The sequence below is a fragment of the Eumetopias jubatus genome, unplaced genomic scaffold, assembly GCF_037043125.1.
Source record: "Eumetopias jubatus isolate StellerSeaLion01/CBP00866 unplaced genomic scaffold, mEumJub1_p1.0 scaffold_20, whole genome shotgun sequence".
Lineage (NCBI taxonomy): Eukaryota > Metazoa > Chordata > Mammalia > Carnivora > Otariidae > Eumetopias > Eumetopias jubatus.
The window spans coordinates 1120021-1132538 of NW_028274826.1; the positions used below are offsets into that span (position 1 = coordinate 1120021).

Consider the following 12518-nt stretch of genomic DNA (forward strand, 5'->3'; position numbering starts at 1 on the left):
TAAATCTCTTTCAAACATTTGTCAGTATGTACAACCTCCCCATCACTATCCAGTTTTATTTTTGTTGTTTTAATTATAAATATCTAATAGTTTATTTTAACCATTTGAAATTACTTGAACAATGTCACGGTTAAATAACCATATCATTTCAGCTGCTTTTTGGACAAGTGATTGTTTTGTTTTGGAGGGAGAGAGAGGAAGAGAAAAGGTGGGCGGGACGCAGAGGGAGAGAGAATCCTAAGCAGACGCCAAGCGTGGACTCAGTGTCATGACCCTGAGATCGTGACCCAGGCTGAAATCGAGAGTTGGACGCTTCACTTACTGAGCCACCCGGGCCCCCCTGGATAAGTGATTTTTAACAGGTTCTATTAGATATCAGAAAACTCAGCCAGCATCTTCTGCTTCTGTCTTCTGAATCTAAGCAACTTAGAAGCCACCACAGTGGAAGTTTTAGGCCCTCTCTTTACTGGGTGACTACAGCCTGTGAGCAGTCATGGGCTTTTTTGTAAGGCTGTTCACCTCTTTCCCTCTACCAGTCACCTTACGATTTCTGTATCTTCCTTTAAAGTTAAAACCCCTTTCACCCAGGACACTGAAAGTTACGCCATCAATACTAATAAATAAGTAGTTTAAAATATTGTGAAAACGTTTTATTTAATGTTTCTGTTTTGCTGTCTTCTGGATAAAAGGGAAAAGGCCATGAGATAAGTTATTGATGAAATGAGCTGCTGAAGTGGAGAGGAGGTGTAGTCGGCCGATAACTGTCATAGCGTGAGCGCTGGTAAATGACCGCGCATGCAGTCAGCCGTCCACCAGAGCCGTTCTGGTGCTGAGCTGCATCGATCAGTAGTAGGGTGTCAGCGAAGTTGATGGATGGGGCCAACACGGACAGACGGCAGAAGGGAGCCCTGAAATATAAATATGAGAAAAGTACAAGGAAGGGGAGTCTCCATCTCTGCAGGTGTTCAAATATAAATTGAAATGTGGGTTTCTGTGGTGCAGTTCCAGTTATTTGCAGCATTGACACCGAAAACATCCGACATACACGTTGGACCCCTTCACAGCTACAAATGACCCAGAAGTGATCCAAACACACCGACCACAAAGAGAGGAACTTGGGCCCCCAAGCAGACCTCCTGAGAGCGGGGGCGCTAGGGGCTCTGAACATGGCCATGTGGGCAGTGCCGGGCTCCAGAGACTCCCTTGAGGGGACAGAGGTCGGAATCTGCTCTGATAGCTCCGCTCGGCGTGGCACCACCTGACAGAGTCAGGGTCAGCCCCATACGAGTTGCGGATGTCCCGGTGACTCTTGCGCACGGCCACAAACCTCAGCTTCTTCATGACCCCGGGCCAGCCCAGCAGCTGCAGGTCCCACAGGTACTCTGGGGACAGACCTTGGTGGGCTTGTGGTAGAGAAGATACCTGTTCAGGTGGCTCTTGTCATGCCACAGGGCCTCGATCCCATTGGCCCAGTCGACCACCATCGCCCGGTGACAGGCTGAGGTCAGTCAGGGAACCTCCGGCACCGAACCCCCAGAAAAGCCTCCTGCGTAGTAAAAGTCACCCGGGTCCCTGGGGTGTGCCCCTGGGACCTTGTCCGTGCTCGTAGCTGAAGTCCTAGAAGGTCACCCTGGAGAAACCGGGGTGCAGGGTGCCTAAGAGGAGGGACAGGCTCTCCACGCCCACGTGGTCGCTCAACTTCATGTCCACTACACGGACACCAGGTAGTCCACCTTGCGAAGGAAGAGCGAATGCGAGAACTTGCTGATCTCCATGCGGTACATGGTCACATCCTGCCAGCAGGGAGCCCCGGGGACCTGGAACCAGCACTCTCTGGTCCTACGGGAGCAGCACTCGGGCCCAGCAGCCAGCCAGTCGGTGAAGACATAGTAGGTGACCCTGTGTCCCGCCGTGAACTGCTTCTCCGCCGGCTGCAGGAACGGCTCCAGGAATACCACGTAGCTACAGGGACGGGGGATAGGGCGGGAGGAGAGTCACTGCCAGAGGCTGGTGGCAGGACCCCAGAGCTCGGGGCCGTGCACGTGTTCACCTTCGTCACTGGGACACGCCTCGGGCTGCGTTAAGCCACAGCCACCCTCCTGGCCTGTCCTGAGAGAGTCCGCCGGCGGGCCCTCCCTCCCTTCTGCTCCCAGAGATGGGGGCCCTCAGCACCCCATCTTACAAACGGGAGCCCAAGGCTTGGGAGGCTGGAAACCCATGCAGCCACACAGTCAGCATGCTGGAGCCAGGGACACTGCCCCGCGCTGAGCTCCCGGGCAAACCCTGCAGGTGCCCTCCCCTGGCCGCCCCCCTGCGGGTCCCCTCCCCACCTGCCAGGACTGGAGCTCCTTTGGGCACAGCCCTCGTTCCTTTGCCCAACAGACCGGCTAGAAGAAGCAGGGCCAGCCACCTGCCCCTCTTGCTTTGGGTGGGCTGTCGCTGGTCCCCACAGCTGGCTGCACTCCCTGGAGGGTCCCCCCGTGAAGGCTACGGGGCCTCTTGCTGACAAGGTCCTCAATCTACCACTGGTATTCCTAGGAGGGGTCACCCTGAACTCCCCCAGACCGGGAATCAGGTGCAGCCCGGGCACAGGGAAGGGGAAAGAGGACCCGGGGAGTTGAGGGGGGTTGCTTAGACCCCAGCCTTGAATCCAAGGGGGTAAGCTTCTGGATCCAGGTCGACATATGCCCCTCCCTCAGTCCAAAGCCCTCACATGGCTGGTCCCCCTGTGAGGGGTCTACCTGCTCCGAACCGTGGGGACAGCAGCTCCCCCAACGTCAGGCAAGTGTGGTGAGCCCTCTGAGTCTGGTTTTTTGGAGCAGGCACTGAGGCTACTTCCCTGGGCCTGCCCCACACCTGGCAGCTTAGTCAAGGGCTCACACGGGGAAGGCGGCCACTGCCTTGAAACAGGGGACAGGCACACAACCCACAGGCCCGGATCAGGTCACCAGGGGAAAGGCCAGGCCCAGTCGTTGTGAGTGTGGTTTCACGGCCCCTTCCCTCAAGGACGCTGCCGGCAAGGGCTCCCTCATGCAAGCCCGGCACCTGCCCTCACCCCAGGGCTGCGCTCCCGGCCCAGAGGGGGACGCATGAGGCCCGCCTGTGCGGGCAGCGTTGGGACAGGGCCACTGGCGCTGGCCGCAGACCCTGGGCCGTGAGGGTCTGGTTGGTGATTTCAGTCCCTGCTCTCCAGGACCTGGAGGACGACTCTGAGGCGACCTGGGCCCTTCCTAGTGCCCCCCGCACATGGGGCTGAAGGCCTCCCTTGCGATGGCCTGGGAAAAGGGTTGCACGGGCCTCAGGCCATCCTGCGGGCCTCGGCGAGCTCTGTGGAGGAAGGAAGCTCTGACTGCCGATGCTGTCGCCAGCCCCGGCTTCCAGAGGCTCCCAGGGGCCAGGCCACTTGCCGGCAGCCATGCCCAGTGTGCTCCTGGGTCGGCTGGGGTCCCAGGGCCTCACTGCTCAGCTCCCTCTCAGGGGCCTGGGCTCTGGCACCGAGTGCTGTCTGACCCGAGTGCTGTCTGAGGCTGTGCCCTCCTGAGCCTCATCCTCTAAGAGACACACAGGAGGGGCCAGCCCGACAAGCATCTCCTCGCTACCAATGCACAGGACACACGTGACCCCCTTCCACTTCTCTGGTGGTGGGCTCCTCGGAAGCCCCATTGTTGCGGTGCTCTGCCCCTTGACTCAGCAGGATAGCGGCCTGGGGTCAGGGCTGTGTCTGTCCGAGGGGAGTGGCAGCAGGCGGGGGCTGTCACCCACTGTGACGGGCAGCCTCCTGAGAGGGAGCCAGGGGCTGTCCCCTCACCGGGCCCACGAGAGCCCAGTAAGACTGCTGAATGCATGCACTTTCGCATTAATCCCCAGGACGGGGTCCCCCCACTCTGTGCTCAACACACCGACAGTCCCATGGTGACGTTCTGCAGCTAGAACTGCTCGTTCAGGACGTCAGTGTTGCAGGTCCCTTCCCAGAAGATGGGGGCCAGGCAAGGGGTGAGGGCAAGGACATCGTTCCTCCGGGAACACAAGAGAACAGCATGGCGATGTGCGAGCTGGGAGGAGGGTGAGCGCACCAAGGGCCCTGGTGCTCACCACCCCCACCTGGAACCTCACCATCCCCCGCCCCATGCCTTCAGGGGCCCACCAGGTGCACCCTCCTTCCAGAAGGACTTCACACTTGCAAGAAACCCAGACTCAAACCTATGCAAATCCCTTCCAGCTCTAAGCAAACCTGGTCCCTGCCAGACCTCAGAGTGGGAGCAGGGATTTCCCAGCAAAGCCAGGGGGCCCTCCCACGGGAGGGAACAAGCCCCCCTCACACATTCTTTGGTGGGCAAGGGATAGAAAGCAGGAAATGCAAGGCACAGAGAGAGAAAGGGACAGAGAATAATCTGTGGGCTCCAAATCGAGATCTCAGAAACAGGGAGAGGAAAAGAATCTGGCAATCGTGCACCCGCTGAGTTTTCAATCAGCCCGCCCTTCCTTGCCTACCTTAAATTTCCCTAAGTTTGAGAAAGGGAGGGGAAGAGAGGGAAGGGGAGGGGGGGAAATTTCAGTGAATGTATTCCCGGGGGTGTTAGCACCTTGGCTGGGGATAAAGCATCCTGAAAAATCACACAACGTGATGTGAGTTTGCAGGGAGGTGGCTGCGCCTTTATGATCTTGGAGAGATGGGGATAGGAAGGCGATAGGAGGGCAGGTGTTGGCCAGGCAGGAGGATGCCCGACCGGACCCATTCTGCCCACGCCCTCCAGATTACGTGGGGGAAAGAGTCTGCCACACTTCTCTGCTGGGAAGTAGACCACGGCTGTTGGACCAACGTCGTCCTTCTGTATGCGTCCCACAGCGCGTCTGCCACCAGTCCCCGTGGTCCCTGACGTCCTACACTTCCTCAGGAAGTCTTCCACTTATTTGCCCAACATTTCCAAGCACCCGTGACAGGCCAGGCACGTGCTAGCTGCCGGAGAGAGGCAAACTGGCAAATTCAGTTTCAGAGATCTGATGCCAGGACAGGCTCGCACCAGCGCAGCCGCCCTTCACACGACCGCAGACTCGGGGAAAAGTGTCTGGAGAGAGTGCAAAACAACGGCAGGTCTGACTCACGCCGGGTGGAGCAGGAGGGGTCAGGGAGGGCTTCTCGGAGGAAGGGACATTCGGAAGAGAGCTGAGGCACAGAGGTAGTTAGGGAAGTTGGGTGGGCTTCCGCGGAAGAGGAGACCACTTGTGAAAAACCCCAGAGTGGTGGAAGCGGAGGGAAGGGTGAGGGGGGGGAGAGCACAGGCCGTGGAGGGAGGTTCAGTCCGAGGACAGGGAGCCCCGGGCAGGCTCGGGGGCTGAGCTTGGAGCCCAGGACCCCCAAACGGAGATGCCACGTGGGGGGCTGGAGTTCAGAGGACAGAGAGATGTGGGAGCCGGACACGTGGAGTCACCAGTATGTAGTTGGCGATGCAATTCGCTGGTGCGGTTAGGGCCACCCGAGGAGAACACAGTAGAATGGCATCAGTCAGCTACTACCACGTAAGGACCACCCACAGGATCTCTGTGCTATGAACCGACATGAATGTACTTAGCTTTCCCGTCTGGGCAGCATGGGGTCAGGTGGCGCAGGCCGGCCCTGCTGGGCGGCGGGGGTCTCCGCAGCTTGCGCCCGCCTTGGGGGGTGACTGTCCGTGACTGGTTCGTGCCGGCTCTGCTGCCATTGTCCCCCTCCCACCGAGGGCGGCCACGTCCTGCTCGTCTCACGGCCACGCCGAGGCCACAGCAGGCGAGGCCACAGCAGGCTGGGAGGAAGGGCTCAGCACAGGACTGCATTTCTGCCTCAGCGGCTAAGTGAAGCATGTCAAGGGGCCAAACCCCAAGTGCAGAAGGGCCTGCACAGAGTCTGTCGAGGGTCACAGCCCTGGGCACGTGCAGGAGCCCAGGCTGAACCCAGCTCTGTGTCCTCACACAAGGGCTGCACCCAGGCCTTCCGTGGGCTGTGGGTGGGGTGGGGTGTCAGGGTGTCACTGTATAGATGGGGCATGGGGGGGGTCAGCATTGAACAGCTGGGGGAGGGGCCCTCGCGGCTGGGGCTCTTGTCTGAGGAGGAAGTTGGGTGAGGGGACCCCGGCCATGGTGACCTCACTTCCCTGACAACAGAGCCCATCAGAATTTGGAACCCAGGTAACCAGGAACCCACATTCCAGAGACAGCCCCCGGCCCAGCTCATTACATTGGACATAGTGAAACCAAGATGTTCACGTGCTGTGTTCCCAGATCCGGAGGTTGCCGACGGAAGAAAGCGCGCCCAGCAAATGCTGTCTCAAGATGTCCTTTCAGGGCTCCCCACCGCCTCTGGCCGTTTGGTCGGAAAGACCACAAGGTGACACCAGGAGTCCCAGAGCCGGCCACCCAACCCCACAGGGTCTAATCCACCTGTGCAGCCCCAGGTTCCCACCCGTGTGTGTGTGTGTGTGTGTGTGTGTGTGTGTGTGTGTGGGTGTGTGTGTGTGTGTGTGTGTGAAGAGGGGTCATGTAGGGTGGGCCAACCCCATTCAAGAGCAGGCTGACGAGGGGTCAGATACCCAGTGGGCAGGTCTTGTTCAAGGTCAAGGGTGGCTGGGTGGGACGGGGTGTGCGCGGATGCGAGCTTCTGCCCTGGGTTTATCCCAATTGCCCTGGAGCGGGGGTCACCGTACCGCGTGCAGGGCTGGGCACGCAGAGATGTGTCTGATCTGGGAGCAGGAGGGGGACAGGGCAGGGGGACAGGGAGGCTGGCTGGGCAGGGCTGTCATGCCTCTGGGCCGGCTACCCGTCCCTGTCTTTGCAGACCACGGATGAAATCGGGAGGAGGCTGGCGGACAGCCGTGATATTTCCGGGACGTGGGGCGTGACCCCACAGGGGTCCCCAGGAGCAGGTGCTGGGGATTGCGGGGGAAGGCCTCCGACACCACCCAGACCACTGTCCCTGGTGGTCATTGACTGGATTGTGCTCCAGGAATGGAGCCCACGGAGACCGAGCTCGAGGCTGAGAAGCCTGGGGCGGGGTGCCTTTGGGTGTGTGGGGACGGGTCGTGGCAGGCCCCACAGGGAGGAGCCCCGAGAGGCTGGTGTGGGGCCAGGAGCAAAGACTGTGTGCAGAGCACCCAGCGGGTGGACTGCAGTCGGGGAGACGTCCCGGGGAGGGCTCCTTCCTGGCTGCGGCTTCTCTGGGAGGCTCTGGGCTGGGCTCTGTCTTGCAAATACCCACAGAGAGCAGGCACGGGGGTGAGCTTTCCTCCTCTCACAGATGTTCCACGACCTAAGGAGCTAGAGCCGGCTCCAACTCCCTCAGCAGCTCTACAGGGAGGGGTGGTGCCTGCAGAGACTTCAGCAGGAGCCCAGGAGCCGGCAGTTGACCCGGCACCTGCCCACGGAGAGCCTGACGCCGACCAGGAAGGGCCTGCTCGAGAACCTGTGCCCGGAGAGCCTGCCCCTGTTCCTGCCACTGTTCCTGCCGGAGCCAGGGCCCCTGTGCCTGCCCCGAACTGTGGCCCTGCTCCTTGCCCAGACCCCGCTCCTGCCCTGGATCCTGACCCGTCCCTACCCCTGCCAGTGCCCCTGTCCCTGCCCCTGACCCAGATACTGCCTTGGTTCCTGTATGTGCCATTGCTGCAGACCCTGTCCCTCCCCTTGCACCTGCCCCTAACCCTTCCCCTGCTTGTGCTCCCGTTCTGGCCCCTGACCCAAGTCCTGCCCCTTCCCCTGCCCATGCCTGTGTCCCTGTTTTCGCCTCTGACCCAAATCTTGCCCCCACTCATGTCCCTGCCCCTGCCCGTGCCCCTGCAGCTGCCACTTCCCCAGCACCTGCCTGTGCACCTGTTCTTGCCCCTGCTCCGAATCCTGACCCAGCCCCTGGCCTGGATCCTGCCCCTTCCCCTGCCCCTGGCTCTATTCCTGTTCTTGCCCCTGTCCCGGCTTCTGCCCCTGCACCTGCCCCTTCCCCGACGTGTGCAACTGTTCTTGCCCCTGACCCAGCTCCTGCCCTGGATCCTGCCCCTTCCCCTGCCCCTGCCTGTATTCCTGTTCTTGCCCCTGTCCCGGCTTCTGCCCCTGCAACTGTCCATTGCCCTGCCCCTCCCTGTGCTCCGGTGCTTGCCTCTGACCCAGCTCCTTCCCCTTTCCCTACCCGTTTCCCTGCCCCTGCATGTGCACCCATTCCTGCCCATGACCCGCCTCCTGCCCCTGCACCTGTCCGTTCCTCTACCTGTGTCCCTGTCCGTGCCCCTGCCAGAGCCGATGCCCCTTCCCCTGCCTGGGTCCCTGCTCCTGCCCCTGCCCCTGCCAGAGCCGATGCCCCTTCCCCTGCTTTCCAGGGCCGCGGGCCCTTCCCTTGGCCCTGCCTGTGCTCCTGTACTTGCCCATGACCCAGCTCCTACTGTGCATCCGGCCCCTGTCCCTGCTCTTGCATCTGGCTCTGCTCTTGCATCTGGCCCTGCCCCTCCTCCTGTTCCTGCAGGGCTCCCAGAACCACAGCCAGAGCCCACATCCTCGTGGGGAGAGCCGCTTGTACAATTACCCTTATTTCCATCACCCGACCCTGATGCCCCGCCAGATTGTTTCATCCCCTCCCCCTGTGTTCTTTCTCTCTGGTACATATTAACTGTTATATTATCTTTCCTTATCCTCTACGCTGTTTATTATTTATTTTAAATAAAATTAATTGTTTTCTGTTGGACAAGTCTGGAGCATTAATTATATTCCCAATGCTGTGCCACCGCACCCCAGAACATTGCTGCACAATATCTGCTTCCGCAAAGGACACCCTGAACCAGAAGGCCTCCCTGCCCATTTCTCCCCGAGCCCAGGCCCTGGCGACCCCTAAGCTGCTTTCTCTCTCTGTTCCTTTCCTGGGTGTTTCCTGTACGTGGAATCACGCAATAGGGGCTTTTGCGTCTGCCCCCCTATTTTCAAAGGGAACTCGTTTCCTTCTGTATTTATTGGACACAGAATTTCCCTTATTCGATATTGAAATGCCTGGGGGTTACAGATCAGACGTAATCAGAGAGGCCACTTTAGGAATTATGGGCACAATCTTGGGGCCGAGACCCCTGTTCCTGCTGGGACACCTCAGCCTGACCCCAGACAGGACAGGGCTGGTTCCTCCTGTGGCCCACACAGAAACCAGGGAAATGCAGAAAGCTGGAAGACACACCCCAAAGGGCAATGCATTGCTCACAACCCCAGGCCAGAGAAAGGTTTCAGCGGACTCTGGTCCAAACCACGCTCCAAGTCACTGGGTTCCACAGGGAGAGACCACACGCATGCAAGTCCAAGTGGGGACAGGCACGGGGGGAGTCAGAGAAGCGGAGCTACCAGGGAAGGACTCTGGCAAAAAAAAAAAACTCTATGGAGGCAGCGCTGGTCACCCTCAGACCGGCAGGTGTCTGGTCTGGGGACCAGCAGCCCTGGGGAGAACGTGAGGAAGCGGAGGTCCCCTGGAGGAAAGGGTGACGGCACCCCTGTCTGGGAGGACAGTGCGCAGCACCCATCCCAGCCTGCAGGTGCACCCATCACCTACTGTGAGCAGCTCAATCCCAGCTTGTGGAGGGAAGACCCGTGTCCATAATCCCCTATTTGCAACAGAATCCATAAAGGGGAGTTTGTGGGTCAACACGTATACAGTGTTTAAGGTACAAGTCTCGAATTCCAACATCCATGGTCTGCTTGTCCACCTTGAGCCTTGTTTGGGAAGCAGGGGTGGGGACGCCCGGGGCTGTGACCTGTGGGAGGGGTGGGGAGGGGGAGCTCTGAATGGAGTGACCAAAGCACACGGGGTGACCTGCCCAGGAGGGACCCTCTCGGTCCCCAGCCCCTCTCCTGACCTCGTGCACGATGGCGAGGGTGTGATGACGAAGGTGCTGGCCCTTGGCTGGCGAGTTCCGTAGCTGGTGTCGGAGCTGCTCAGGCTGCACACCGGGCTCTGATCCCAGAGCTGGCGCAAGAGCTGAAGCTGCAGCTGCCCCAGTCTCGGGAGCTGCGGCTCGCATCGCTGTTGGACCTGGCTCAAGCTCTGGGGCAGGTACTAGAGCTGAATCCCCCTCCAGAGATGATCTAGATCCGGTTCCGCACTTGGATAAGGCTCTTGAACCCACGAACGGCTTTCCTCCCCTGCCCATTTCATGGATGACAAAACTCGGGGCGGTGACGGGACCGGCTACCTGGGGGTCATGGCTACGGGGGGATTCAGCCCAAGGATCCTGCATGACCTTCACCTCGTGCCTCATACAGGTCGGTCCTGAGCTGCCCGAAAGGGGGAAGGGCCTGAACCGCTGCTCCCGGCACCTGATCCCACCTGATCAGAGACTCTCGCCAGGGACGTGAAGTCCTCGTTTGACCTCTGCTCCGGCCAGCCCCACGTGAGCAGGGACCGTGCTTCCTCACCGCTGGGTCCCCAACCCCAGAACAGTGCCTGGTAGTGGTATCAGTTCACATTGTAGTGAATCACAGGGATCCCCCAGCAGCCCCTTGATGTGGGGGATGTTGCTTACAGAAGAGAGATCTGGGCCACAGACTTGTGTTCACTCTTTCATCCACTCGTGCGGCATCCCCACCTGTGTCTGTTTGCTGGAATTCAGAGGGGACCCCCAGACACCCTCCCTGCCCTCGGAGCTCCCAGCCCAACCAGTAGGTCAGCATCTCACCTACAGTCCGCAAGGGGGCGATACAGACCTAGAGCATCTCTAGCACCAGACCTTGCAGGAGGCATGGGGCTGGGCCCGCCCTGGTGGCAGCTAAGATCTAGAACCATCTGACGCACTAGAACCTGCCCCAGTGCTGACTCGAGCCAGCCGTGGAAGCAGCTCGAGAGCCTGAGCCAGTGCCCCCACAGACTAGAGCCCGTCCAGCTCCGACCCGATAATACTGGTATTATCAAAATCATTCTGTAGACAGAACCCGAGAGAAATATTATGCTTGTATATACCCCACCCACTACCATACCGTACAACACTAGTAAAAAACAAGAACCACTAATCAATCACCAATTACAAAGGATATGATCTGCACTATCTTCACAACTGATAAAGGCTAAAATATGTTTAATTCTAGCTTTGTTAACATAGGTATCCTTCTTGAAATGATCCTAAATATCTTCCTAGCTCTGGGGAAAATCTGAAAGAAGCCCAGAGCTGATATATTTAATGTCATTCAAACCCAAACTACTTATTCCCAACAAAACAATCAATTGTGAGAAGTTGATGGACAAAGCAAAAGGGTAGAAACCCTATATATGTATATCCTTTCAGCTCCCTGATGAGGTACATTCATAAAAAGCAGTCTCAAAGCATGTAACTCCTATCAGGTATCAAATCTGCCTAATTTCTATAAAATTTATTTAGAGCAATCCAATAATTCCCAGTATTTCAACAAATATTGATAATCCCTTATTATCAACAGGTTTAACACGCACAGCAAAATAAAATAGTAAAATAAGAATAAATACCAACACACAAATACATGAGTACAAAAGCTGACCGACCTAGGAGAAAAGGGTGGGGTGACCCACTTCAGCAGGCCACCACTGAGGGCCTCCCCCAGGAGATGACCCTTGAGTCCTAAATGGGAAAGACTGGGCAGATGGACAGCACCGGTACAGGCAGCGGACTGGGCTAAATTAATCCAAGACAGGCTCTGAGCCTACAGTAGGCAGGGGCCCTATCTTTGTGGGTCATGATATCAAGCTTCTTTCCCATCAATATTCTCACCATTTCTACCATTTGGATCACAATCCAGTTTTTACTTTTCTTAAGGTCTAGCCCATACAAAAAGATTTCCTCTTACGATGCAAACTATCCATCAGTGACTTACCACCATGGGTCTGTCTTCATGTGAGTGAGTGACAATGAATGGCACACCGATATTTGTGTTAAATGCTTGTGTGCCTCATCCCCTTGATTCTACAACAATCCAATGTAAAACAGACTGTTATCACCCCCATCTTATAATATGCCAAGAAACAAGGGTTTGGCAAAGAAAAGTTATCTTCCTTTTAAAGCCTATACTCTTAAACACTCTGAGCTGATGGGGACCTAAATATGAGTCAAACACAGTCCCTGACCTCAAACAGCTTACGTTCTAGTGTCCAGGAAAAACAGAATGAACTCAAAAAAATAATTATAGGGTGAAAATAACTGTCATAACTGAAGCAAAAATAAAATGTTACAAAAGTTCAGAGGAAGAAAGACCCCCAAATTCTAGGTGGGAAGAAAAAAGTTTTGGCGAGTGTTTTTCATAATAGTAGCCTCTTAGCTGATAGCTTAGCTTACTAAAAAGGGCAAAGGCATTTGGATCAGAAAACACTGTAAGCAAAACACAGAGATGAAGAGGTATGAAGTACACTCAGCAATAAAGCGGTTCGAGTATTCTGGAGCTTATGGCAGAACAAAACAGTGGTCCAGAGCCCAGGGTCTGTAACCAGTCTCTGGGTTCAAATCCCACCCCATCATGACTGATCTGTAATCTCGTACAAGTGACTTAATCTCCCTGAACTACAGTTAATT

General features: G+C 57.2%; 1 pseudogene; it reads right to left on the reverse strand.

Moving 5' to 3' along the window:
• Nucleotides 1-929: 929 nt before the first annotated feature.
• Nucleotides 930-3417, reverse strand: LOC148162105 (histo-blood group ABO system transferase 2 pseudogene; annotated as a pseudogene).
• Between the last annotated feature and the right edge of the window lie 9101 nt (nt 3418-12518).